This window comes from Cebus imitator, unplaced genomic scaffold (genome assembly GCF_001604975.1).
Source record: "Cebus imitator isolate Cc_AM_T3 unplaced genomic scaffold, Cebus_imitator-1.0 Scaffold31, whole genome shotgun sequence".
NCBI classification, from domain to species: Eukaryota; Metazoa; Chordata; class Mammalia; order Primates; family Cebidae; genus Cebus; species Cebus imitator.
This window is the reverse complement of record NW_016107346.1, coordinates 5,073,523-5,099,532: the sequence shown is the minus strand read 5'-3', so window position 1 is coordinate 5,099,532 and position 26,010 is coordinate 5,073,523.

Sequence of the window (26,010 nt, the reverse complement as noted above, 5' to 3'; positions counted from 1 at the left end):
AATGTGATTGTGGACATCTAAGAAGTCAGTGGTGGGTACCACTAATGAAAAATGTGTACTGTGGATGATCTTGGGGGGTTTCTGACAGATCCAACAATTTGACAGGTTTTCTCCAGTAGCAGTACTCTGAGACAGTTTGTCTACAGTATTAGCATGCTATTCTAAACATTGCAATAGCAGAAATAGGAACAAAAGGGTGATTAAAGCTTTAAGAATAAGGGAAGACATTCTGAAAATTCAAGGATGTCTAAATGAAAGGGACATCTCTCACCATGTAATACACCTGCTTCCACCCTCACCTATTGCCATGGATATAAGCTTTCTGAAGTCCTCACCAGAAGCAGATGCCAGCTCTATACTTCATGTCCAGACTGCAGAACCATGGGCCAAAGTAAAACTTCCCTTCTTTATAAGTTACCTAGATTTAGATATTCCTTTATAGCAATGCAAAACAGCCTAACAGAGACATTGCATCCCTCTTCTGCCAGGAAATTTAAAGTCAATATAGTATTCTAGTCAGAAGTCTGTCTTAGTAGTTTGGGCTATTAATATGTTATCAACATACTGTAACGAAGTCTCATGTTTCAATTGGAGGTCCCAGAGGTCCTTAGCAAGTATTTTCCCAAAGATACTGAAGAGTTTTTGAAATCATGGGGGAGCACTGTCCAACAGTACAGCGGTTAGGCTTTAGAACATGCTATAACAATATAACAATTTCCAAGGCCAATAGTTACTGGGACTCTGGATTCAGGGGAACACAGAAAAAGACGTCTTTTAACTCTAAGGCTGAAACCAGCAAAACCAGTCAATGTCATGAGTAGCAGGTAAGGATTAGGAACCACTGGATAGATGTCTTCTATAATTTGCTTATTGACTCTCAAATCCTGTACAAATGTGTATTCTTTAGGTCCAGGCTTCCGTACTGGCAGAATAGGCATATTGCACAGGATCTGACAAGGTCTGATGAGCTTATATTATAAGAAGGCAAACAATATAGGCTAAATGCCCCACTGTGCCTGCTCTTCCATGGGGTGCTGTTTTAGGTTTGTCAATGTTACTCTTATGTAACCTTGACTCACACTGGGGTGCAGTTTTCACTTTCCCTGGCCTCATCTGCCTGTTTCTAGACTCACCTCTCAGAGCAGTGGTCCCCCACCTTTCTGGGACCAGGGACTGGTTTCATGGAAGACAATTTTTCCACAAATGGGAGTGGGTAATGGGGTGGTGGTGATGGTTTCAGGATGACATTGTTCCGTCTGTGATCATCAGGCATTAGTTAGATTCTCATAAGGAGTACACAACCTAGATTCCTTGCATGCACAGTTCATAATAGAGTTCACACTCCTATGAAAATCTAATGCTACCGCGGTTCTGATGGGAGGCAGAGCTCAGGTGATAATGCTCATATCTTGCTGTGTGGTCCGGTTCCTAACAGGTGGTGGACTGGTACTGATCCATGGCCTGGGGGTTGGGGACCCCTGTCTTAGATTACCTCTTCAGGGATGGGGCATTTTCAAGAACTTATCTTTGCAACAAGGCAACCTGAAGAGCACAGACTTCTTCTGGGGGCCTCTGCATGCTCATCCAATCCAGAGAAAAGGTAATTAAACATTTAATTTGGCCAGGAAATCTCGTCCCAACAAAGGAATAGCACATTCAGGCATGTATAGGAAACCAGCTTTTAAATGAGTTTGTCCTAGTTGAAAGCACAAATTTGGAGAAGTAATCTTGTCAGGATCATTCCAAAGGCCCCAGTCACTTTTATAAACTCTACAGAAAGTTTGGACAACTGAGTGTTCAATACTGAATAAGCAGTACTGGCATCTACAAAATACTTCAAATACTGATTTCCTATTGTCATTGCTACCCAAGGTACCATATGGGAAATATAGAGGGTAATGTTTAGGTCAGGAGAAAACCCTCATCTCCATTCTTCCTGATCTGCTTCAAGCCCGTTAGCCGTCTGGGGCATTAGGTAGACTGAAGGCTAACTTTTCCCAGCATTGGGCTGAGGCATGAGCAGTCATTTTCCAGTCATCTTTCTGTTTTGAATAGGCACACCATTTGGGACCTGCAGTGAGACAACCATTTTATTGATAGTTTGGGCCCAAGGTGGTCCTACCTTAGATGGTGTGCTTGCTGGGGTCCCTATCATGTCCTAGGGACTCCTTGAGTCAAAGCCCCAGTGAGCAACTCAGCTGTCTCTTCATTTTTCTTTTTTATTTCCATTTCTTTACCTGGATAAGTAAATACACTGAAAACAATATTCATCAATGAAGACAAAGACATTCATAAGGCTTGCCCACCTTTTTCAGCTTTTTCCAAGAATCTGTGACACTTTGACTAATAAACATTATGTATGCCATTTTAAAATTGTCTGGGGCTTCTGGATCAATAGCTATGTATTGTCTAAAGCCTTCTATGCCCCATTTTAAGAACTCTGAGAAACTGTCATTAAGTCTCTGTCTAAATTCTTGGACCTTCCTGAGGTTTCTTTGGTCGGGCACTCCTTTCCACAGACCAGCCAAAATGCAATCCCAATCATATTCAAACTTAGGTCTGTCTCTAGTGCTTACATTCAATCTTGGATTAATGGTGGACACTGCAACTTAGACCATTGCTCTTACTTGATTGCTGGGAGAGTCAGCATGCCTTCAGTCGGCTTCCTCTTGAACTTTACCTAAACCCATTCTCTGATTCTCTTAATGTTAAAAAAGTGTTAGGAAGCTTTTGGACATCTGTCCATGTGGGGTTGTGAGTAGCAAATATTGAGAACAGATTCTCTATATACTTTGCATCTTCCTGATAGGTGGGCATGTTGTCTTTCCAATTAAACAAGTCAGAGGTAAAAAATGGAGAGTGGACCCAAACAAATCCCATAGCTTGGCCTGTAAGCAGCATCAACATCTTTGATGAGTAGTTGTTGTAAGGGAAATTGTCCTCCCACAGCCAAAGTGGCGTCCTTATTGAACGGAGTTTCGTGTTAGGATTGAGAGGGAAAGACCACTTCTGTTGCTCCTGACTCCTGACCTCTAGGGGTGAGGACTGCAGCTTGTGGGCCAGGAGAGCAGCTGCAGCTTCCACGTGAGGTAAGAATGCTATGAGAGCTGTATGCTTATTTAGTTGAACCACCAACACATCATTATCTTTTTCTTGTCCGTCAGCCAAACTGGTATTTTCCTTTGCTGAACCATGATTTTTCATTTCTTTTGCATTGGTTTATTTTTCCAAAGCAGCATAAAACATTATATATTAGGGATCTCTTCTCACTTCTCTTTCCTCTTATAGAACAAATCAAACCGCAGGATAGTATTGTTATTACAATTGAGGGAGCTTTTTAATGACCAATGTTTGCCTGAATCCAGCATGTATTGTGGCCAGGAAGTATTACAAAAGAAAATCAGTCTTTTGTTTGTTTGTTTCCTGCGCTTATGAACAAACCCTTCTGAATTTTGCAGGTTGCAGCCCAAAAGGCTGCTTGAGAGAATCAAATCAACATTCCCCATTCCAGTCAAGATGCACATGCACCAAAACACGGGTACTAGTCACTCTGCTCAGTGCCCAAGTTTGGTGTGGCAAGGCTGAAATGTGTTCCTGTTGGCCTCTAGCACCATTGATGCACTCAAGGTGGGGAGGAATGACCCCTGCTGGAAGTTCAGTAGGTGGTCTCTGGGAAGGATGGTAGAGCAGATGGTCACTCTGAGTTAGGCTAGCAGAGCTTCTGGTAGCAATTCCTTCAGGGGTCACCAAATGTTACTAGCCATACCAAAAAAAAAAAAAAAAAGAGTTCCCTGAGTTAGGCTGCTGAACTTCTGCTAGTAATGCCTTTGGGGGATTTCCTCCATAGCTGTAAGTATACATAATAAGACAAAGATAAATAAAAAGCCCTTCCAAAATTAAGTTCCAAATCAAGTTCTGAAATCAAGAGTATTTATCCCAAGCAATGCCCTTTGTTTTCTTTCCAAGTGAATAGAAATCCCTTCAAACAAGGTCCTTCCTATTTCTAGGGAGGTTTGACAGGGCCTTGAAAGAGGCCTCTAAGAAGGCCACAAGATCTTCGAGGAGGCCATGAGACTTCCAAGGAAGCAACAAGACCTTGTGAGAGGCCATAAGTTCTCCAAGGAGGTCACAAGATCTGTAATAGGCAAGACACCAGAGATAGCCCCTAGTTCAGTGGAACTGTGTGGCCACTTGGCTTGTCTCTGGGTCCAACCCAATGGAAATGGGGGCACTGAGCCAAATGTCTACAACAGGTTCTTGACTAGCTCCTATAACAAAATCTGTTATAGGACCAACAGATTCGTATGTCTGCTGCACAGTAACAGACCAATTACACTGAGGCAGCAGGGATGCAGCAGAGAAAGGATTTAATTACCCTAGGGTGCCAAGTGAAGAGATGGAAGGATAACCTCAAATTCATCTCCCCAAGGAGTTCTGAACTGGCATTTTTAAGGAGATTGTGGAGGATGAGACGCTGGAAAATTGGGGTCATTGATTGGCCAGGGCAAGCAGGATGAAACTCTGAGAATGCAGAAACTGCATTCTTTGGTGAGTCAGCTCCTCACAAGGTTCTTCAGCTCAACTGGCATGAGTGGGGTCCTTCAGACAAGCTGAGTCAGCAGTTTCATCAGGACCTGAAGGAACATCTCAAAGAGAAAACTTAATGTTTCATAATGTTCAGGCTGTTATCTATTGAACAGTTAGAGGGAACTATAATCCAGGATCCATGTGATTCCAGGACAATTGGCACCAAACAACTCCAAGGAAGCAGGTCAGGGAGCAGGCTGACCTCATGATGAATGCTGGACGTGCTGCAAGCTTGGTTTATATTTGTTTATTCCTTCTCTTCTTCCTTGATTAATTTTATAAACTTTATAGAGAAGTGTTCAGCACTTGGATCTAGTAATCATGGACATTAAAAAGATGAGGTATGTAGTCACAAAGAAAGATAAATAGGCCAGTGGAAAATAGGAGAGTCCTTGTCCTGAAACAGACACTTTTGGTAGCTCAATATTTGACAGAAATGGCATGAAAGATAGTAAACAAAGGATGGCTTATGAAGTAAATCGCAAAAGGACAACTGGCCTTACATTTGGAGAAAGAAAAAAGCAAAGACTCATCCACAAGGGGAAAAATATGTCACATTCCATCAGGGTAATATGAAGTGAAAAGCATCATCTTTCTGAACATGAATGTTAAATGTTATAAAACCATTCCATTCTTTCCAATTTAAATGCAAATTTAATAATCAATATTTTAATGGATTTGAGAAAATTATTTTTATTTAGGTAGAACAGAAAAATGAAAAGATATAATTTTTTGAAGAATCAAACAAAAAGAAAAAAAGTAAGGGCATTTTATTCATCAGATATTACAATAAAATGTAAAACAATATCGTGTTAACTTATAAATAAACATAAAAATTAATACATACTGGTATAAAAAACTTTATGAGTCATAAATCAATTTTTTCAAAAACATTGGCTGCAGCCATTAGTTAATTATTTGTGCATATGTCCACTTGAAACTTCACACTAGAAAAGAATATGCAGGATTTAGATATAACATTTATTAATTTTTCTAATTAAAAATAAGAACCCTGGAGTTGTGGCTCATGCCTCTAATCCCAACATTTTGGAAGCTTGAGGTGGGATGATCAGTTGAGCTCAGGAGTTTGAGACTAGCCTGGGCAACATGGTGAGACTTCATCTCTACTAAAGTAAATAAATAAGTAAAATTAGTAGATGTTGTGGTGCATACCTGTAGTCCTAGCTACTCAGGAGGCTGAGGCAGGAGGATTGCTTGAGCTTGAGAGGTGGACGCTTCAGTGAGCTATGATCATGCCATTGCACTCCTATCTGCAAGACAGAAGGAGACCCTTACTCAGAAAAACAAAACAAAATGATAAATAAACATTTACTGGATTTCAGAGGAGGCCAATCTTTACTTTGAGTAAAAGCAATGAAATTGTTAAGGAAAACATTGATAGATTTTGCTATAAAAACTGTTACAAATTCTCTAGGTTAAAAACATGTAAACCAAATTGAAAAGAAACAACAAGCTAGGAAACCTAGGTACAGTACATGCAGTTAATAAAGTTTTTACTAAAGAGAAAAGCATTCAAACTGTTCTGCAGAGTGTACGGACTCAAAGCAGTAAATTTACAGAAACAAAATTTAAATGAGTAATGCACATAATAAAATATATTGTCCCTTAAAAGTATATGACATAAATATTATGTCATAAATGCTTCTATAGTTGTTATAATGAAAGCTTCTTGTTACAGAATATGCTCTGTATTAGTCCATTTTCACACTGCTATAAAGAACTGCCTGGGACTTGGTAACTTACAAAGAAAGAATTCATATTGACTCATAGTTCAGCATGGCTGGGGAGGCCTCAGGAAACTTACGATCATGGTGGAAGGTGAAGGGGAAGCAAGGCACCCTCTTTAAAAGGTGGCAGAAAGGAGAATGAATGCAGGAAGAGCTATCAAACTCTTATAAAACCATCTGATCTCATGAGAACTCAATATCGTGAGAATAGCATAGGGGAAACCTCCATGATCCAAATACCTCCACCTAGTCTCTCCCTTGACACGTGGGGATTATAGGGATTATAATTCAAGATGCGATTCGAGTAGAGAAACAAACCTTAACCGTATCATGCTCCTAATTATAATTTTTTACTGAATCTGTTGTTTCCAGGGAAATTATATTTTGAGTTTCCAGAAATGGGAAGATGTGGCCAGAAAAGGCACAGGGTTTTAATAACTTACAGATTAGAGAAGAGGAAAATCACTGGAGGAGACAATGAAATTTTCTGTTTTTCTTTGAAAGAAAGGTTCTTTTGCTACATCTTCAATAAGGAATGCAACCACTCTTGTCAATCACTTTATACATGTTCTAAATTGTACAAACAGATGAGGACGACACCACTTACTCCCAAGAGTATATGTACCTAGCACACAGACGGTAGCTAAGGCAGTGAGACATAACAGGATCTGAGCAAGCCAAGATATTTTCTTGCACAGATTCTTGACCTAGAACCATATCCAGACCATGGGTCATCCCTGAATAGCAAGCTGGTGTGGAGTGGAACTTGGAGAATTGCTTGATTCCAGAGTGGGTCACAGCCAAGTGTTACCAAGCAATTGTATCGCCCTTCATAGGTAATTCTAAATCTGATTGAGGTTAAAAGTTACCTACTAAGTGAGGAAGAGGGTCCCCATCCCAGTTAATTAATATGGTTTCCCACCAAAGATTTAGACCAAGTATTTGGAAGTATATAGTATTTGGAACTACATAAACAATTATACCATGCCATATAATTTTGGTTGTTGCCTCTCCAGTGTTGTTTATGGTAATAAGGAACGGAGTTTTGTTCAAGAAGTTGGCTGGATTCTTCCTGGAGACATGAATGGATGCTCTAAGCTCAGTCTATAGTTGCCATATCAATTAACCCACAATTACATGAAAGAGTGGCCACTTAGTCCAAGAAATTCCTGGATTCATAATATATAACAAATTCTGTGACTTCAACATGAGGTGATCTCATGTTTAAATTTTGCCCTTGCTTTGCCTCTTAAGGAGTGTTCATGTCTCCTCCCTGGGCATAAAGAGATTTAAACATGGTGAAATTCAACACTTATATCATCCCTTATTCTTAGGACTGCACAACCATTATAGATTTTAAGTTATATCTGATTAAATTCTAAATGTCTTTAAGGACTTTATTTGACAATTCAATGATCATTTGCATGGTTATTCCACTAACAAGAGTATGGACTCATCATTAACCTGAAGTTAAATAAAGTTGTACTTTATCCAGATCTTCTAGGATGAATAGATTTCTGTTATGTGACCTTAACAGTGTTCCTCACTTGAATTCATTTGAGTGCAGATAGTCATTAGTATATGATGGCATCTATGGGTATTTCTCTAAGTAAGCTCTGAAATCCTCCCATTGAAATACCAATATGTGAGGCAAATTTTCAATCTGCCTGCCTCACCCAACAATTGCACCCTGGGCACAAACTTAAATATCAGGGAACCTAAATGCAATTATTATAATGACTATTTTTAGTATCTTCTGTTTAGGGTTCACATTTGAAAATTAGGGTACCTATAAGTATTCTGATATTGGTACCTGCTCTACAAACCTTAGAGGCAGAGACATCTCTATGTTCCCTTGGTTATACAATAACATATTTTAAAAATAATTTTAAGAGGAAATTAATGTAGCATACATGCTTATATAAACAGCATTATTTTTAAATATGTTTATAAAAACATACAGTATTTTTAGAACACAAAAGAAATTGGACACATTGGTAGCTTCTTTTGGGGAGAATTAACTGAGTGGCAGCAAAAACAGAGTGGGAGGGATAATTCCTTTTCATCACATATTATGTTGTACCATTTGGGTTCTGAAATATAGGCATAATTTAACTATCTGAACATATAAATAATATATATTTTTTAACTGAAATTTGATCTAAAACAAAATCATTTAGAAATGTTATTGTCATTACTATTTTTCTTAAAGGAATAAGTGATAATAATTTACTAATTGTGACAACAGTAATACCACCGGTAGTAATGGCTGATGCCTAAAGAGTCATACTCGGTTTGGAGTAAAAGATAAATATGTTCTTAGGGATTTCTAATCTATTAAATGTTGGGAAAGTCCATGCTGTCTTGTTCCAGAAGGATAAAAGTGGTAATTCCATTTTGGTGAAGAGCAAATTCCTAGTATCGTCCAGAATAAAATGTAGCATTAGAAGCACAGTGCAGATTTTGGAGAAGCAGGGGTCATCTGATCTCACTTTCTCTTCTAGAACTGGGCAGGCATGTTGCCTCCCAAGCAAGCAGACTCTGAGCACTCTTCAGTGTTTCTGTAGGAAGAAAATGTGGTTCATCTCTGTGGTTGTTTCTGAGAAGGGAGGTGTTGAGTGTTTGAGGAGCTGAAAACACAGATCACGCTGGAACCAAACTAAATTCAAACCTTAAAACAATGAGCCTCTGTCTGAATGCAGGTCTTCTGGCTCCCAGAGTGACACCTTAGCCAACCTATGTTCTGTGACTGTCCTGAGTTGCAGGGCTGAGGCAAAGAAATCATATCCACATTCACAGTTCTCTGCAGTATAGACTCAGCTCATTCTCTCTCTCTCTCTCTCTCTCTCTCTCTCTCTCTCTCTCTCTCTCTCTCTCTCTCTCCTCTCTCTCTCTCTCTCTCTCTCTCTCTCTCTCTCTCTCTTCCCACTAGAATATACACAAGAAACTGGTATATGTAAAACTGCATCATGACAGGGAGTCAAGACGTGACCCTTGACCTTGCATGCCAGGTATCTTGAGCTCTTTTTTTTTTTTCATCATTATACTGCAAAATTTCCATTGTCAAGATTTCCATTTCTTTCCCTTGTTGAGAGAAGTTATCCACAATGTACAAATAAGCAAATGGATTATTGCATGTTCATTGTTTAACAGCCTACCCAAGAATTATTTCATTCATTCTTTAGGACAGTAGTCAAGACATTTTTTCTGCAAAGGGTCACATGTTACATATTTTATGCTCCGAGAACTACATATTCTGTCAAGACTGTTCAGCTCTGCCTCAGTAGCACAAAATCAGCCACAGGCAACAAATAAACAAATGGGTGTAACTTTGTCCCAAAGGAACTTTATTTACAAAACCAAATGCCCAGTGGAGTTTGGTCTACTGTAATTCGTCAACCTTTTCTCTAGTTTAGGAAAGTAAACTATTTGCTTTGCTATTTGCACTTGATTAGGGCTCAGCCTCTGTGAATTTACCAGTTACCTTAATTAAAGTGTTGATCCCAAAGAAGTGAAAATTATTTTTTTTCCTGATTGAATAGACAATCCCAAAGGTTATGATTTTATTTCCCAATAGGTCTTTTTACCATTTTGTCTGTAACTTCAAAAGTAAAATTTTATTTTAATTTTTTAAAATTATTTTAATACACCTTACCTGATAAATGATATATACTCTTAACCCTCAAAAGCCCTTTGAACCAGATGTGCCATATTTCTGGATGAGTTATGTAAGTGAACTAGTGTTAATTTATATTAACACTATGCTAGTGAACTAGTTAATAAGTATTGCACTATATCCTATATTTATATAACCATTGTCGTTTATCTTTCTAACAACTAAATATTGACAATCCAGATTTCAGGCAAACACACCAGCATTCTATACATGATACCAAGAACAAACAGCACAAGCACCTAGGAGGGAAAAAGGCAGACATGTTGGGTGAAGCCCTTCTCTTCTCCTTCCAGATAAGCTCATGAGTTTTCTATGAGATGACATTGGTCTTATCTAGATTCCTGATGTGTCCTCCTGGGAATTCCTATGTCTTTAGAAACAGTGGCCAGAAAAACACATTTTTACATTAGTAAAATGAGGAAACTCACCAGTATAAAGCTCTGAGGTATTTATTTTTCATCTCCGCTATTCTATAGTAACTACTGCTTGTAGCAAAGATGATTCCTCACAATCCTTCCATTGTATGCACTTCATCCACACATAGGAGAGTTCAATGAAGTGAAGAAATGATGGGCTCAATTAAGGAAAAGAGTATATACCAGTTGTCTGAAATCTCTCAAGTTTGAAATGGAAAATAATATTATTTTGATGACTGCTTTAAAAACTAGAAGAAAATTTATGTAAAAATGAAGTCTGAATTAGCCCTGAATTTTACACACCATCAAGGTCAGATTAATTTTAGGGAACATTCCAAAGCTGCACTAGTACACTGCCATCTTTTTTCAAATGTGTAACTTCAAAAGCTCACTTCTGGTTCATGCTATGTCTCAAGCATCATTTCTATAGAGATAACTTAGTTCCATCTCTGTTTCTCGGCTACATTATTCTTTCAGCATCAGTCTTCCTTTTGCAAAGATATTTGACCATCTCTCTTTTCCCCCAACCTTGTTCTTCTTCCTGTCTTGTCCACACTGTGGTATTCCCATCAAATGGCCTTCTTTGCTCAAAACCTTTAAAACTTCTTTGACATTTCCCTTCCCCTTACCAGCACCCCTAACATCCACTTTGCAGCTGACTCTTATTAGTGCTCCTGCACTCTCACCCACAGTTCACTAGTACAGGTTTCCTTAGCTTCACTTTCTTTCAGCTGCTCAATGCCTGGCCAGCTCCTTTCTCAGAGCCCCAGTCATTCCATTAATAGACCATGGAGACACAGACTACTTTTTTTAAAAAAACAGATTTACTGGTGCTCCATTTCATACCCCAATCAAAAAGTGTTGACTATTTCTTGTTCCTAGGCAAATGAAATCCAAAACCAAGACCCTACCTAACCTCCATACCAATATTGCCATCACTGATTCATTTCAACTGCCCCAAGTCCTTGTCCACTCCTTTCTGTCTCCCCGAAATGCATTTGACTGCAGCCTTCCCTTGCACTACTATATTTTTATAGATCCCAACCTTGTCTAAAGGTCTTTCCAATTACCCCAAATAACATTTGCCTCCAGCAGCACCCATCATCTTTCACTGGTTCTCTCCCATATTCTTAAACTTCTTAAGAATGGGTAGGCAGGTATGTGTGTGGGAATAAAATGACAGTTTTCAGTTTGTACCCCAGCATTGACATTTGTCACCTCTGTGACCTTTACCAACTGACTACATGGCTCTGTGCCTCAACTCTTCTATTGTCTGTAAAAACTTAGGACAACAGCCTTTACCTCTCCAGACTCATGTAGATATAAATGAGTGAAACTGACCCACAATAAATATCATTTACATGGACCTTATAACACTACGTATTGAATATCTGAGTTTGTCTTTTGGTTAAAATTATTTCATGGAGACCTGTTTTGGTCGTCCAGTATCCTTCTTTTGGTAACAGCCTTCTGGAGAATTATTTCCTTTCATTAGGTCCAAGCTGGTGAAGCTGTAAATCAAGGTATCTGGCCTCCCTTGCCAACCTTGTGGGCATGTTATTTAAGCTGGACAAATTGGACTTTCTGTCCTGGGACTTGGTACCTTGAGCTGAGTAATGAAAAGTTAAAAAAAAAATAAAGGTATCCTTTATTCCAACATTGGACCCCCAACAACACAGTTGCACAGTGGCTCTTACTGAGATTACTAGAATGCCTGGTTCCATCCTTTCTAATGTTTCTTTCTTTTCATTCCCTTTATGCTCATAACGTCCTACACAGTCCCCCAGCCCCTCCTATAAATCTCTTTTCTTCTTGAGTTAGCAAAATTTAATTCCATTGCTTACGACCAAAGAACCTTACCCCGGGATTATGTCATCTACCAAAATGGAGATAGCCAAAGCCCAATGTCTAGCACTTAAAATTCTCAGTAAATCTTTGTGGTATAAAAAAATTATTAAACCTCCATCTGCCTTGTTGATATACACTATAGCTTAAGTTCATTCTCTTAATTCCATTAGGAATCAGAATTCTTTCATGTTTCATTTGCTTCCACTCTAAAAAATAAATATTTATGCTCATTTTGTTCCAAAAATAAGGTGACTTAATTTATATTCACATAGAAAATTGAAACAATGAAGGAAAAGTTAAAATGAAGGGATTTTTTCCCCAAAAACAGTTATAAAACAAATTTAAAAGTCCATAGTCCTGACCATCATATTAATTGGTTTCAAACATTTCATATCTGGTCTACTATTTTCTACTCTGGTTTTCCCTTAGGCTCACCAGGGAAGGTTTTTTTTTTTAAGTACGTGTGACTAGCTCTCACTACAGACCAGTTTTATCTGAAGATCTAGGTGTAGAACCTGGGATGCAAACATTTTTTAAATGCATCAGGTTAATTCTGATGCACAATAAGGGTTGGGGGATTGAGACCCAGGGATCCACTTAATCATGCAAGATGCTTAAAATGGAACGTTGATCTTCATGTGATACTTGTCAAGTGTAGAAAACCTTAGACTTTGTCTGGATTTGTGAACAAAAATGTGAGCATGAAGCTTCAGTAGAATAAACTCTCTTGAAAAACACTAATGCTCTACAATTATTTTGCCATCAGAATAAAATAGCACCAAGTACATGGCTTCTTCCAAGTAACAAATCTTTAAAACCAAAGTGAAATTTTGAAACCACTCCTTCAAATAGCATCTGTCCGGTAGACAGATGGCATGTTTTATTTCATTTCCCGTTTCTACTTGGTGGAGTTCATGGGATATTTTGAGAATCAATGAGTAATTAAGAATTGGGTGCCAATTTAGGTATTTGATTTGGAAATTGAGTCTTTGAAAACCATCAATTCCAAATATAGGGCAAACCCTCCTTATTATGCTATCCCAGAAACGGGTAATAAGAACACTCTAAAAATATTTAGAAATGCAGGAGCCAGATTTTCTGGGCTGCAGGTGGAGGATACATGGCTGCCAGGAAATGGAAGACACCTGCTATGTCCCTGAGTACCCTTTGGCAAGCAGGGGATGGACAGTACAATAGGGTCTTCTGTAGTATTAATCTGGGTAGTAAATAGTAATAAAAAAATGTGATTTAAGATCATTGCACAGTAGTCCTTGGTAGTAAGGAATCCAGATTGGTAGCCCTAAGCAAGTTCTGTTAAATGTAAAGAACGCTGGAAACGTTACATACCTGCCACTACCAGTTAGTAACACCTTAGGAGACATTACTTCATCAGACACATGACCGACTCCTTGTTCTAGCGAGTTCAGCAGATGTCTATAGAAATCTACAGTCTATGTGACATTGTGCTGGGCTGACAGGCATCAACCTGAGACTGAGGTGTGGAAAAGGATCACTTGAAAATGTTATTAAAAGGCAGATCTCTGAGACTCTGCTTCAAATATGCTGATTTACAAAAATTGTAGAGGAATCGAGAATCTGCACTTTATCAAGCATTCCAGGGGTACTTTTGTTACAAGTGGTCTGTGGGCAACACTTGGAGAAACCAATGATGATTAATAATGTGCCCCCATTAAGGAAAGTTAATTTTAGGGAAAAGGAGTATTCAGAAACCTGAGTAAAGTAGGATCTGGCAGGGGTTTCTGCCTCAAGTAAGAAAGCCTCAAAGAACAGGAAGTGATAGGTAAGTCCAGATTGCAAGATATTCCAGAGGGTATGGGAAAACCAAAGGGAGGAGAGGTGAGCAGTTGCTAGGAACAAACCCCAAAATTACAAAACTGTTCCTAAGATCTATTCTGGGGAGGAAAGCAGTTTGGGAAGTAAAAGATCATAAGAAAATATCGGATCAGCCAACACTGACCAAATGTAACTACCAGTCAGCATTGCATCAGGTGCTTTAGAAATATCACCGTCACTAATAGGTAGCTGGAGCCGGTAGGCTAGGTGCGTGGACTAGGGCAGTGATGGCTCAGGTATGCTGGTTATATCCAAGGTCACCTGGGAGCTTTGATAAATGCTGGTGCCAATGCTCCATGCAGAGAGTTTCTGATACAATAGGTTGGGGTTTAACCTGAGCCTTTGTGTTTCTTCAGTGCTCTTGGCAAGAGTTGATAACAAATGCTCTAGAATAGCACTTCTCAAACTTTAGGGTATACCAGAACCACCTGAAGAGCTAATAGAGAACACAGGCCTAGGATTCTTCAGGTGGAACAGGGTCTGTCTGCTTGTGTTTACCAAGTGCCCCAGGTGATTCTGATACCTGCCAATTTTGAGAACCACTGATCTTGAGTGAGACCGTATGGGTTTGAATTGGGCTTCACCACCGTCACCTGGATACCCTGCGGCAAGTTAAACATCCCATGGGCTCCACTTTCCATACCTGTAAAGCCAGGATAGTAGGAGAACCCTGATGAGGGATGCATGTGAATGGACCTGGGGACTCTTTCTTCTCCCTTCTGGTGAGCTTGATGGAGAGCGGGCTCAGCAGCTCAGTTGTCGCAATAGAAAAATAGGCTGATACCAGCTTCAGCCCCGTCTACCCACCTCTCACATGGCCCCTTACTCCAGAAGGGGCTTCCATTGTTTCACAATCTCATAGATGTTCACTGCATATTCTCTCCCAACCCTGACTCCCACCACAATAATGTACAATCATAATTTTTTAAACTTCAGTGTACATTGAACCACTTGGAAGACTTGATAAAACACAGATTTCTGGCCCCACTCCCAGAGTTTCAGAGTCTGAGGATGGCCCAAGAATTTGCATTTCTAACAAGTTTTCCAGTAATGCTGATGCCAACCTAAGGCATACCTTGGAAACCACTGAAGTAGAACACTGAGGACAGAGCTCCTCTCTGCAGAACCATTGGCTATGTTTAAGCTGTAAGATAATGAAAATATCAGGATTGTGCAAACTGTGCTACTCCTCTGACTATAAGATTCTCCCAATAATCTCCCTTTTATGTTTACACTGCAGAATGCTAATGGTATGTATGTCCATCACTATAGTGGGTATTTCCCACACTATCACCTGTAAAATTGTTTAGAAATGAACCTAACAAATAGTCTGAGCCTTTAAATGAAAGACAACATTATTTTAAATTTGTCAAACCCATCTTGATCACCTGTTATGTGCTGGATATTTGGTTAGGTGCTGTAATTATTATGATGAATGAAACACATTCCCTACATACTAGGAATTGATAGTCCCAAAGAAAATAAAAGCTTGTTCACAAATAATTATAAAGCTATAAAATACACAACAATATAAAAGAAAATCTCTGGTATGAGCAGGCTCCCATTAAGTTAGTTATCATTAGGGAAGTGCAAAAGCAATAATTTACCAGTATTTTTGCTATCACCAAACTCCCACAGGGGGTGTCAAAATCCACCCCCTCCCCTCCCCACTCTCCCTACCCCTGACTTCCAGTACCCACTGCAGAGAAGTGCCACACATGTATAGAATTAGGCTGCATTCAATTCATCAAAGATAAACATAGTGGAGAAAATAGCATCTGTGAAATATCTATTAGATGTGGTTTCATTCCAAATTATTTCTTCCTATACTCGAGATGCTTGAAGTTTTAATCATTTTTATTATCATTTGGTTTTTACATGGAATCTTTTCTCAAAAAACCACCACGTCTTTTTCAAATATTATCTTCCAATGTCACATTCCTGAGCAATTAAAAAGAGTCACGGGTGTCCTCATTTTTGTGAGGGGGGCAAGAGATGGAGAGACATTAAGCAGTTCACCCCAGAGCAGGGGCCAGAAACCAGAACTTGTGAATCAGAGGAACAGGACTCTACCTCCTGCTGTGTCATAAGAAGTGAAAGATACATACTCACCAAGGGGCACATGCCTCACTCATTAACCCCCTCCATGAACAACCTAAGAGTACCCAAAGGAAAGACAATTTGGAGCACAAAATAATAACAATAATAAGTAAAAGTAGAGGCAAGGTATATTTTTCAGAATTCATGACATCATTGGAGAGAGGCGTAGTGTTCTCTTCATAGGATCATCACCAACAGACTACTTTAAACAGAGATATAAATATCCATGTTCATTCATGGGATATAGCAGCTTCTACTACCTGACTCCTGCTCCTTCCAAGAAGTGTTTATCCTTACTCAATGGCCTTCAATAATGTTTAACAAATGGTCTGGGCCGGACCACCCAGCTGCTGGTTAGAAGACAGAAATAAGCATTCCCAGGGCCTGTGTTTTTCTACGCTGACAAGGTTGGGAAAGAATGAGTACGATATGTTAAAATATCAGGGCTTTTCTCATTTAAAATAAACTGCAGCCAGAGTCTTACAATATAAATGTTAGTAAGTCTAGAAGAATTGGACAGGCAAATGGTCAAGTTTTCTCTCTCAAATACTTTGCTATAGCAGCTATCTACTAGATACACTACTTAATCAGAGGTAAAAATAAGGCCCAGGTCAGCCACCATCCTGCTTGAACGTCCAGGAAAATCCAACTCTCTCAGTTCCCAGTTTATCAAAAAAGCAGCCAAAAATTCCACTTTTCAGCCTCATTATCTAGAATATTTTCTTTCAAATGTATTCATTTCCGGAAATCCTACAAATATTTACAATTTGAGATCACTTTGGAATAACATTTTCTAGATGCTGATGGAAAACACATCGGACTTGATTTGAACCATATCAACTTCTACACTGGGTCAGAACATCTTCACTTTGAGATAGGTTTGTAAAATTCCAAAGCAAATCATTGGGAAGCTTGGAAAGGGAGTAGAATAAGAGCCTTATATTTGGGGAAGTCCAGTAGTATTAAGCTAAGAATATGGTCAGATTTTTCTATCTCATGGTCATCCCATATATGAAGGAATTATATTAGCATAATTTCTGGATTTCTACACTAACTCCAATTCAACTAAATAACTGAAAATAGGAAGTTATACCCCTGATGCCCAGCATAATCACAGGCAGCCAATACCTGCCTATGTAAATAATCTCATCACCATCATTTTTATGATTATGTAACTTACAAACGTTCACATAATGCCTACGAGGATCTCTGTCCAGAGAAAACCCATACCCAGGTAAATTATGGCTGAATTTCCAACAGGTAAAACTGATAAAGTCCACTGTCTTGTCACCTTGGGTCATCATCATTAATATAACCACTACTAGACTTTGAAGAGAGAAATTCTCAAGGTGTTTGACATTGGATCATTTTGATCAACATCCTGACTAGATCTCTGATGTTCTCAAAAGACTGAAGTTACCCAGCAAAGGGCAGGGCAATGGTATTCTGTTTCCTTCATCAACCTACATCACTCAGAGCTTTAGCAGAGTTAGCTATGGCCATTGGGGGTGGAGGCACTAAGGGAGAAATGAGAGCAAGTTAAACATTCACAGTCCTAGGAAATTATGCTGCTGTTGTGACAGAGTTGTCAGACTGCTTTACTGTGCAAATTCTTCATAGGATTTATTGTTTGTGGCTTCCTGGGAATGATAACAACTTTCCAAGATTATCTCAGGAAAATACATTTCTGAATAAAGCTCTTGTAAATTATAAAATAATTTCTTCTTTCACACTTGTTCAAAACTCTTTCTCTTCACCTTAATAGGAGATGTTATGAGGATTAGAATCAACCTTTAATTTAGCAAATTTTCCTCTTAATTCAGGTAGGTTGTAGTTGGAGGCTCCATAGCAGATGAATATGATAGCAATAACTTTATTTAGGCATACCTTGAGAATGAGACTATGGTCGAAGAAGAATGTGCATTTGCAATTCAAGCTAAGGAATCCAGAAGTGGCCAATCCAGAGATTCCTTCTTTATCTATGAGGAACATCTGAACCCCCAGCCCATCCCATGTAATGTAGGCCATACAGGGGATTGAGCTCTTTGTTTTGGATCACATGAAGGTTTCCAGCTGGAGGCTGTTAGGGAGAGGGTGCTAAGTGATAATGCTATATAAACTGCATGCTTTTTAGAAGTGGTAGAAGTTCTCCTGTCCAGCCCATCACCACTGGACTATCATATATGTAAGGTCCCTGCCTTCTTTGCTAACTCTGGGTCTCTTCTACAGCTTCTTGAACATGGTTCCATCCCTATTGAGGCCAATAGGGGTCTGGCAAGACAAAGATCAGCACTGTGTAAACATGCTTAGCCATTTTTTGACTTTAGTATCAACTCATTAGCAGAAAATGGGCCTTTCTGCACATCTTGACTCTCAAGGGTATCTATGGTCTCCATCCTACCGTGCTGTACAAATACAGCACCTTCAAAGACAGAGGATTATGGGAAAGCAAAATAATCTAATACAAAGGAAACACAGGTTCTTATTGCTTGAGTATTGGTTTAAATGAGGAATTTGAGGATAAGAGGAGCCTATAGCATGGTCTCACCTTGAAAAACAAGTCATTAAAAATACAGACAGAGTAGCACTTCCACCAGACTTTCTGTATCTATCAGGATCCAGAATTGAATCTCGTTTCTGATTCAACCCCCTCATTAAGCCAAGATGCTCATTTTACAGTGTTCATCTTATACATGCCACAGAATGAGCCACTTCTGTTTTCTTAACTGAAGAGTTTTCTATGAAGGTACAACAAGAGGCTACTTAAAAAAACAATCAATGGTCTCCTTGCTTTCTGGAGGCACTGTATATTCTTAACTAGACTCAGATAAAGAAAGAAATTGTATCAAAGACCTATCTCAAAATGCAAAATGGTAGCTTCTAGCTCTTATTCTATCCAGTGGCCAAAATTCAGTAAACCTAGGATGCTGTTTCTTTGAATTCTGTTAAATGAATGGTTCTCAACCTTGGCCACCTACTAGAATCATCTCAGGAGATTTCAAAAATCCCACTGCCCACACAACCTCAGATCATTTAAGTAGGACTCCTGGGGGTTACCAATGGGATTCAGGAAATGTGAATCTCACTGGTAACCCCCAGGAGTCCTATTTAAATGCACAACCAAAATTAAAAAGTAATATATTAAACCAATGGTTCTCAAACTTTAATATGTATAAGAATCACCTAGAAGACATGTTAAAATACAGATGTCTGGGACCCAACCCCAGAGTTTCTAATTCTGTAGGTCTTGTGGAGAGCCCCAAGATTTGTATTTTCAACAAGTTCTCAAGTGATGCTAAGCCAAGGCTATTAACACAGAGAACATACTTTGAGAACGAATGTCTTACATGAATATGTTGATCTGAGCATTTTAGACAGGGAAATAAAACATTTTACGTATTTGCGTTTTAGAGCAATTGGTATAATACAACTAGCCATTTTAACAGCATTATATAATCTTTAATTTGACAAACTAATGGAAATACCAGTGACAGTGCCAAAGACGAAGACTTAATGGCTTCTCTTCCCTCGCAATTATACAAGAAACCCAACTCATAAAATATAACTGAGAAGTTTAAACAAACCACTTATATGGTACTTAGGTGAAATTGTAACCCTTGTAAAATGCTGTAGATTATCATCAATTTCATGATGTATCTGCTTTATTTCATCCAATTCACTTGAAAATTTGAACAGCTAGAACATTAGAGAAAGAGAATGGCATAATCACACCTTGATTAGCAAAAAGGCAATAATTTAAAATACTTATCTAGTTCATAATATTTATCTCATTTCTTAGAAAAGAGCTTTCTTCCAAATCTTCAAAAACACTCAACATTTCTGCTCTCCATGCCAGCTAATAATCATCACACTCATACATCATGGGATAATCATACATCTTGGTATCATTGTATCAATTCATTTTTCCCGTTTGGGGTTTTAATTTTTGCTACCTGGGTATGTATATACCAATGCCCTTATAAAATAATTTTTTTCAAACTTGTATATGGATGTTTATTTCAAGTTTCTGCATAGTGGAAAAAAAACTGAAAACAACACAAATGTTCATCAACAATAGAATGATATATGGTGGCATATTTATATAATGAAGTATTATAAAACAATAAATTAATTAATGTATCACATAAAAAAAACATGACAAATCTCATAGATGTACTGTTGAGTCAAATAAGCCATACATAAAATAGTTCATGCTGTATGTTTTCATTTGTATGAAGTCCTAGAACAAATATAGCTAATTTAAAGCCCTAAAATTTAGATGAGTGGTTGTGTATGAGGGGAGTATTGATTGAAAGGAAGCACGACAGAGCCTTCTGTGATGCTGGAAGAGTCTACATCTTATTCTAGGTGGATGTCCATTATGTAAATATCAACTATGCTTATAGTTATGAGTACACTTTCTATGTTATAATGTAATTAACCATTTTAATTTCAAAATTGCATTAATATGACAAATTACTCTTTGTGAAATATTCCTCAAACCCAAATGTGAAAGTTGCCCACATGCTAGAATGTGACAATTGTTCATGACAAGACTAATATATAAAAATATCCCAAAACTCTTACTCATAAAGTCAAATGTGAAAAGTTTCCATCTAAAGATGATTTATTTTTTCTTCTTTTAAAGTCCCACTAAAATAAGAGTAAGATATAAAATGCTATCAATCAAGGGCAAAGAGAAGGCAGAAAACTGATGAAGGATGATAACTGAGTTAGCAGATGCAGAGGAGATAGGGAAATGGGAGGGATAATTTTACCTGAAGAACCCGGGAAAGGGATGACACTCAAAGATACCAGTAGGGTGGTTAAAGTGGACAGGGGAATCAAGATGTAGGGTTCAACAATAAGTGGATTATTAACAAAAATCTGTATATAGGATGATGGAAACCAGATTTCTAGCTCCCATGCAAGTGGTAAAAAGTTTATTCTTTAAAGAAACTCAGTGGATTCAACGAAAAATACTCTTTGCATATTAGCATGAGTCCCCTACCTAAATGTTCTGCTCAGTATTCAAATAATCACTCTAATGTAATCCTACCAGCCTAAAAGCCCAGCAAAGTATGCAAAGTTGCCAGTAAGTTTTAGTGTCTCACTCTTCATATGAGACAGGTAACCAAGAACCACCAGACATTGTAATATGCTCCCAACTTAAAAAAGAGAGACCAAAATCAGCAGGAAAAAAATTAGAATCTTTAGAGAGTCCAGAAAACATAAAGCAAAACTTTGTAAGAAATGTTAGTTGTTTGGCACTGTGAAGAATAAGAAATTTATATATTTATAAATAAATTAATGTATCACATAAAAACATGACAAATCTCATAGATGTACTGTTGAGTCAATAACAGTATTTTTTTAAATAATGGAGGATAAATAGTTTTTAGAAATTTAGAATTACCAAATTTACTCATCCAAAAGTAGCTCAAGAAGATAATATCAAGAAAACGTATTAAAATATAGAGAAAAATAGAATAGAAACAAAAATATGAGACAAATAATAAGAGATTTGTGAAATTAATATAAGAAGTAGACATTTCAGATGGAGAGAAAAAGGAAAAGAGAGAGAAGGAAAGCATTTTTAAAATCATGTGAGAAATATGACGAGAGGTAAAGGACATACATTTCTAAGTGGCAAAATCCAGGACAATAAAGGATAATAAAATAAAAAGATCACACCAATGCACATCAACATGAAGTTTAAGAAAAACCCAGGAGTAGATGGGTTTATGAAATGATAAAGTAAGGATGTCTATGAACCTGCTCTCCTACAAAAAAAAAGAGAAAATACTGGCAAAACAAGTAAAACCAGTAATTTGAGAACTCCTGAAATTAAATTAACAAACAAAATTTCTTATCTAAAAAAGATGACTAAATCTCAGTAAGATAGCGGACTGTGTGGCATTGAACTAGCCACCACACTCTCTCTCACCAGCTCAGTGGCATAGTTGCCATGAAAAGCCAGAAGCCTCACAGCAAAAGAGGACTGGCATCTTTTGGAGCTCCATTAAAAGCCCCATCCTCAAAGTACAGTCAGTATTTTATCCAAACTAGTAGTTTCCCAGAAAATCCCTATTTCTAGGCTGTGGCTATTTTATTTCACTTAGAGCTCAACTCAGAAAAGAAAAGTCCTATCTTTGAAGATTAGTGGAAAGAATCACAATCTGCTAGCAACATTGTAGATGCCTAAGGCTGTGATTCCATTTAGGAAAAGCTAGATCCTGCCTAAAAATCCAAAAGGAAGTCTTGAAGAACTTGAGGACCAGAGGGAATTTTGAAAAGCTCCAACATATTCCTAGGGATTTGGAAGAGCTTTTGCATACCCAGTGCTGTGTATAGTTAAAAGCCTGGGGAAGTATAAGACCTCAGTCATTCAACTCTGGCTGACCTTGAGGACTCCCACAAGCAGGAAGTGAAACCTAAAGCTGTCTTATAAACATCCCCTTTAACAAAGGGTAAAATACATAAAGGTAAAGCATTTATGAAAATCTTTTGACCAATTACTGGCTTCCTACTAAATTATACTGACCAAGTGGTAACTCCTAGGAAGCCAAACTAAAAAATAAAAATAAAAACCAAAACTTAAAGAAAAGCAAGCAATTAAGCTATGTTAATTTAAATTTAAACTACATTACATTAAATTAAGCAGACAAAAACTGGATTTAGCAAACAAAAATTTTAAATCAGCTGTTTTAAATACTTTAAATAAACGTAAAAAGCCACTTCTAAAAAATTAAGGGAAACTATGACAATGATGTCTTACCAAATAGAGAGTAATAATAAAGAAACAAATCCTATTTTAAAATAACCAAAGAAGAATTCTATTAGAGTTGAAAAAGACAATAACTGACATGAAAAATTTACTCAATGGTTTAAGAATTGAGGTGTCAGAAAAAGAATCAATTAACTTGAATATATAGCAAAAGAAATTATCTAGTCTGAGGAACTTTTTAAAAAGAATAAAGAATAAATGACTAAAGCTACACACATTTGTAGTACACCATGAAACATACCAGCATACATATAATGAGAGCCCCAGAANAAAAAAAAAAAAAAAAAACTGAGAAAAATAATGGTTCAAACCCCAAATTTGATGAAGACATTAATCTACATATCCAAAAAGCTCAATGAACTCCAAGAAGAATAAACTGACCAAGATCCACATCTACACACATTGACAAAAGGCAAAGAAAAAAAAAAAAAATCTTTAAGAGAAATTCTCGAAAGCAGCAAGAAAAAGGTGACCTCACAAACAAACAGTCCTTAATAAAATTAACAGCTGACTTTGCAACACAAGCACTAAAGCCGGAAAAGACTGGAATGACATCCTCAAAGTGTTGAAAGAAAAAAGACTGTCAACAAAGAATCCCATAATTAGCAAAACTCTCATTCAACAACGACGAAAAATTTAGGATATTCCAAGATGAATAAAAATTGAGAGAATTTGTTAGAAGACCTGCCCTCAGTGAAATACTACAGAAGAGTCCTTCAGACCAAAAAGTATATTTGATGGTAACTCAAATCCACATGAAGAATTCAAGAGTACTGGTAAAGTTAACTCCATAGATTAATATGGAAAAAAGTATTTTTGTTTGAACTATTTTTGTCTCCTATCTGATTTAAAAGACATTTCACAATGCAATAATTATCAATTTGTATTAATGCATTTATAATAAAGGAAAATATAATTTACATGACAATAGCTCAAAGAAGAGCAGAAAGAATGGGAATATCATGGAGCAAAATTTTTGCATAGTGTTAAGATCCAGTTTGTATTAGTAAGAACTAGATTGTCTTAAATTAAGATGCTAATTTTAATCCCAGGAAAGTCACTAAGAACATATCAAAAGAAAAAAAAATATATGAGAAGCAGCAAGGAATTTGAATGGTCCACTAGAATATATCTGTTTAATACAAAAGAAGACAGTAGGATAGGAATACAGGAAGAGAAACACCTAAGACGTATGAAAACAAACAGCAAATGAGAGTATAAATCCCACCTTATTTAATTATTTAATTTTAATTTTAATTTTAATTTAATTTTAATTATAATTAAAAGTAAATATATTAAATACTCCAGAAAAGATACTTTAAAAACATGATTAATATGATCCAACTATATACACATTAAACTGAATTTTTTATTCACTGACTTTGATGTGAATTTTTAAGTGGATGTAAAATCTTACAATCATACGTTAGAGCTCATCTCACTTTCTATATCCAAAATTGGTCTATAGAAAATTATTCCGTGGTATGCCAATAGGTGCTATTATACAAGGATTTCTCACTGCAATCTTGTTTAGATATTTCAGTATATTGTCCAAAAATGAAATGTGAAACGCAAGAATTGCCAAAGCTTTTTTGCCTATCAAATAAAACTTTTTCTCAAAAACCTCCAATAAGTCATGTTCCGTGGATCTCAAGGAACGGCAAGTCTTTTCAATTTGTAGTTGAAAAAACTGTGTCCAAAAACACTGAATAACACACATCAACTGTCTTTTGATTTCTACTTATGTTATTGTTTCCAGAATGTACATGAATAACTTTTTTTCTACTGCAAGACATCACAGAATTGGATTAGAATGCAGGGGTGAAAAATGCAAGAGTTCAGCATGAGACACCAAAATTCCAACTCTTTCTCTAAGAATATGAGCAGCAAGAGTTTGCTCATGTCCCTTATCTTCACTTGGCATCACTTGGCTTAACTGCAAAATAAGGGTAATGAGACATAACTTCACAGTGTTGTCATGAGTGTAAAAAGATAAATTGCATTGTGTGCTTTCTCCCCATTAACTTTTTCATGCTCCTTATGGATTACATGGTGCAGATTATATTTTTTATAGCTCTATAATTCTGATTTACAATACCTGCAGAAGTTTTCTTTTCTTTTTTAATATGGGTACAAATATTTTGATATCAGGACTGTTCCCATGGAAGGACACAGTTTACATCTTTGTCCCTTAATCTGGGCAGGCTTGTGAATGTTTCAACTAATAAATTAAGGTATGAGGTGTTTTACTGCAAGGCTAGAATATGAAAGGCCTCATATCCACTAGACCACTAATGCTTGGAGTCTTAAACTACCTCCTTAGATAGTCAATTACCCTGTTGCTACCATGTCTGAGGAAGCCAAGTTATGTGGAAAAGCCACTGAAAGGCACTCCAGTCAGCGATCCAAGAGTCATACCAGACCATGTGCCGGACGTTAGAACACCAGTGCCTCCAGAAGATTCCAGGCCCCAGTTGTCACGCCATCCCCATACATTCTTGAGCAGAAATAAACTTCCCTTGCTGAATCCAGTCTGATTTTCTGACCAACAAAATCATGAGCAATAAGCAGGTGTCACTGTAAGTCAGTTACTTTGGGAACAGTTTGTTACACAACACTAGTAACCAAGAAAACAGACTTCTCTACTGGCATTAGACTCATCTGTTATCACATCCTTCTCATTTGTCATTATCAAGCGATTATTAAATAAACCCTGTAGCCACAACCTGGGTACAGTGATAGAGCAGCAACTAAGAATCATGCTACTTAGAGGAGACAATTTCTGATCTATATTTCCATCCTACTCCTTAATTATTAATGTCAAAATTACAGTAGAATGAGGAGATCAGTTAAGCAAGGGTGGTTAAACATTTCAGTTCGAAGAATGTGAGAATGGCATAATTAACTAAAAAATCTTCCTCATTTGAATAATTGCTTTAGTCTCTTTTCGCTTCATGGATAATGTCCTACTCCTTCAAAGTATTTTTTCAACCT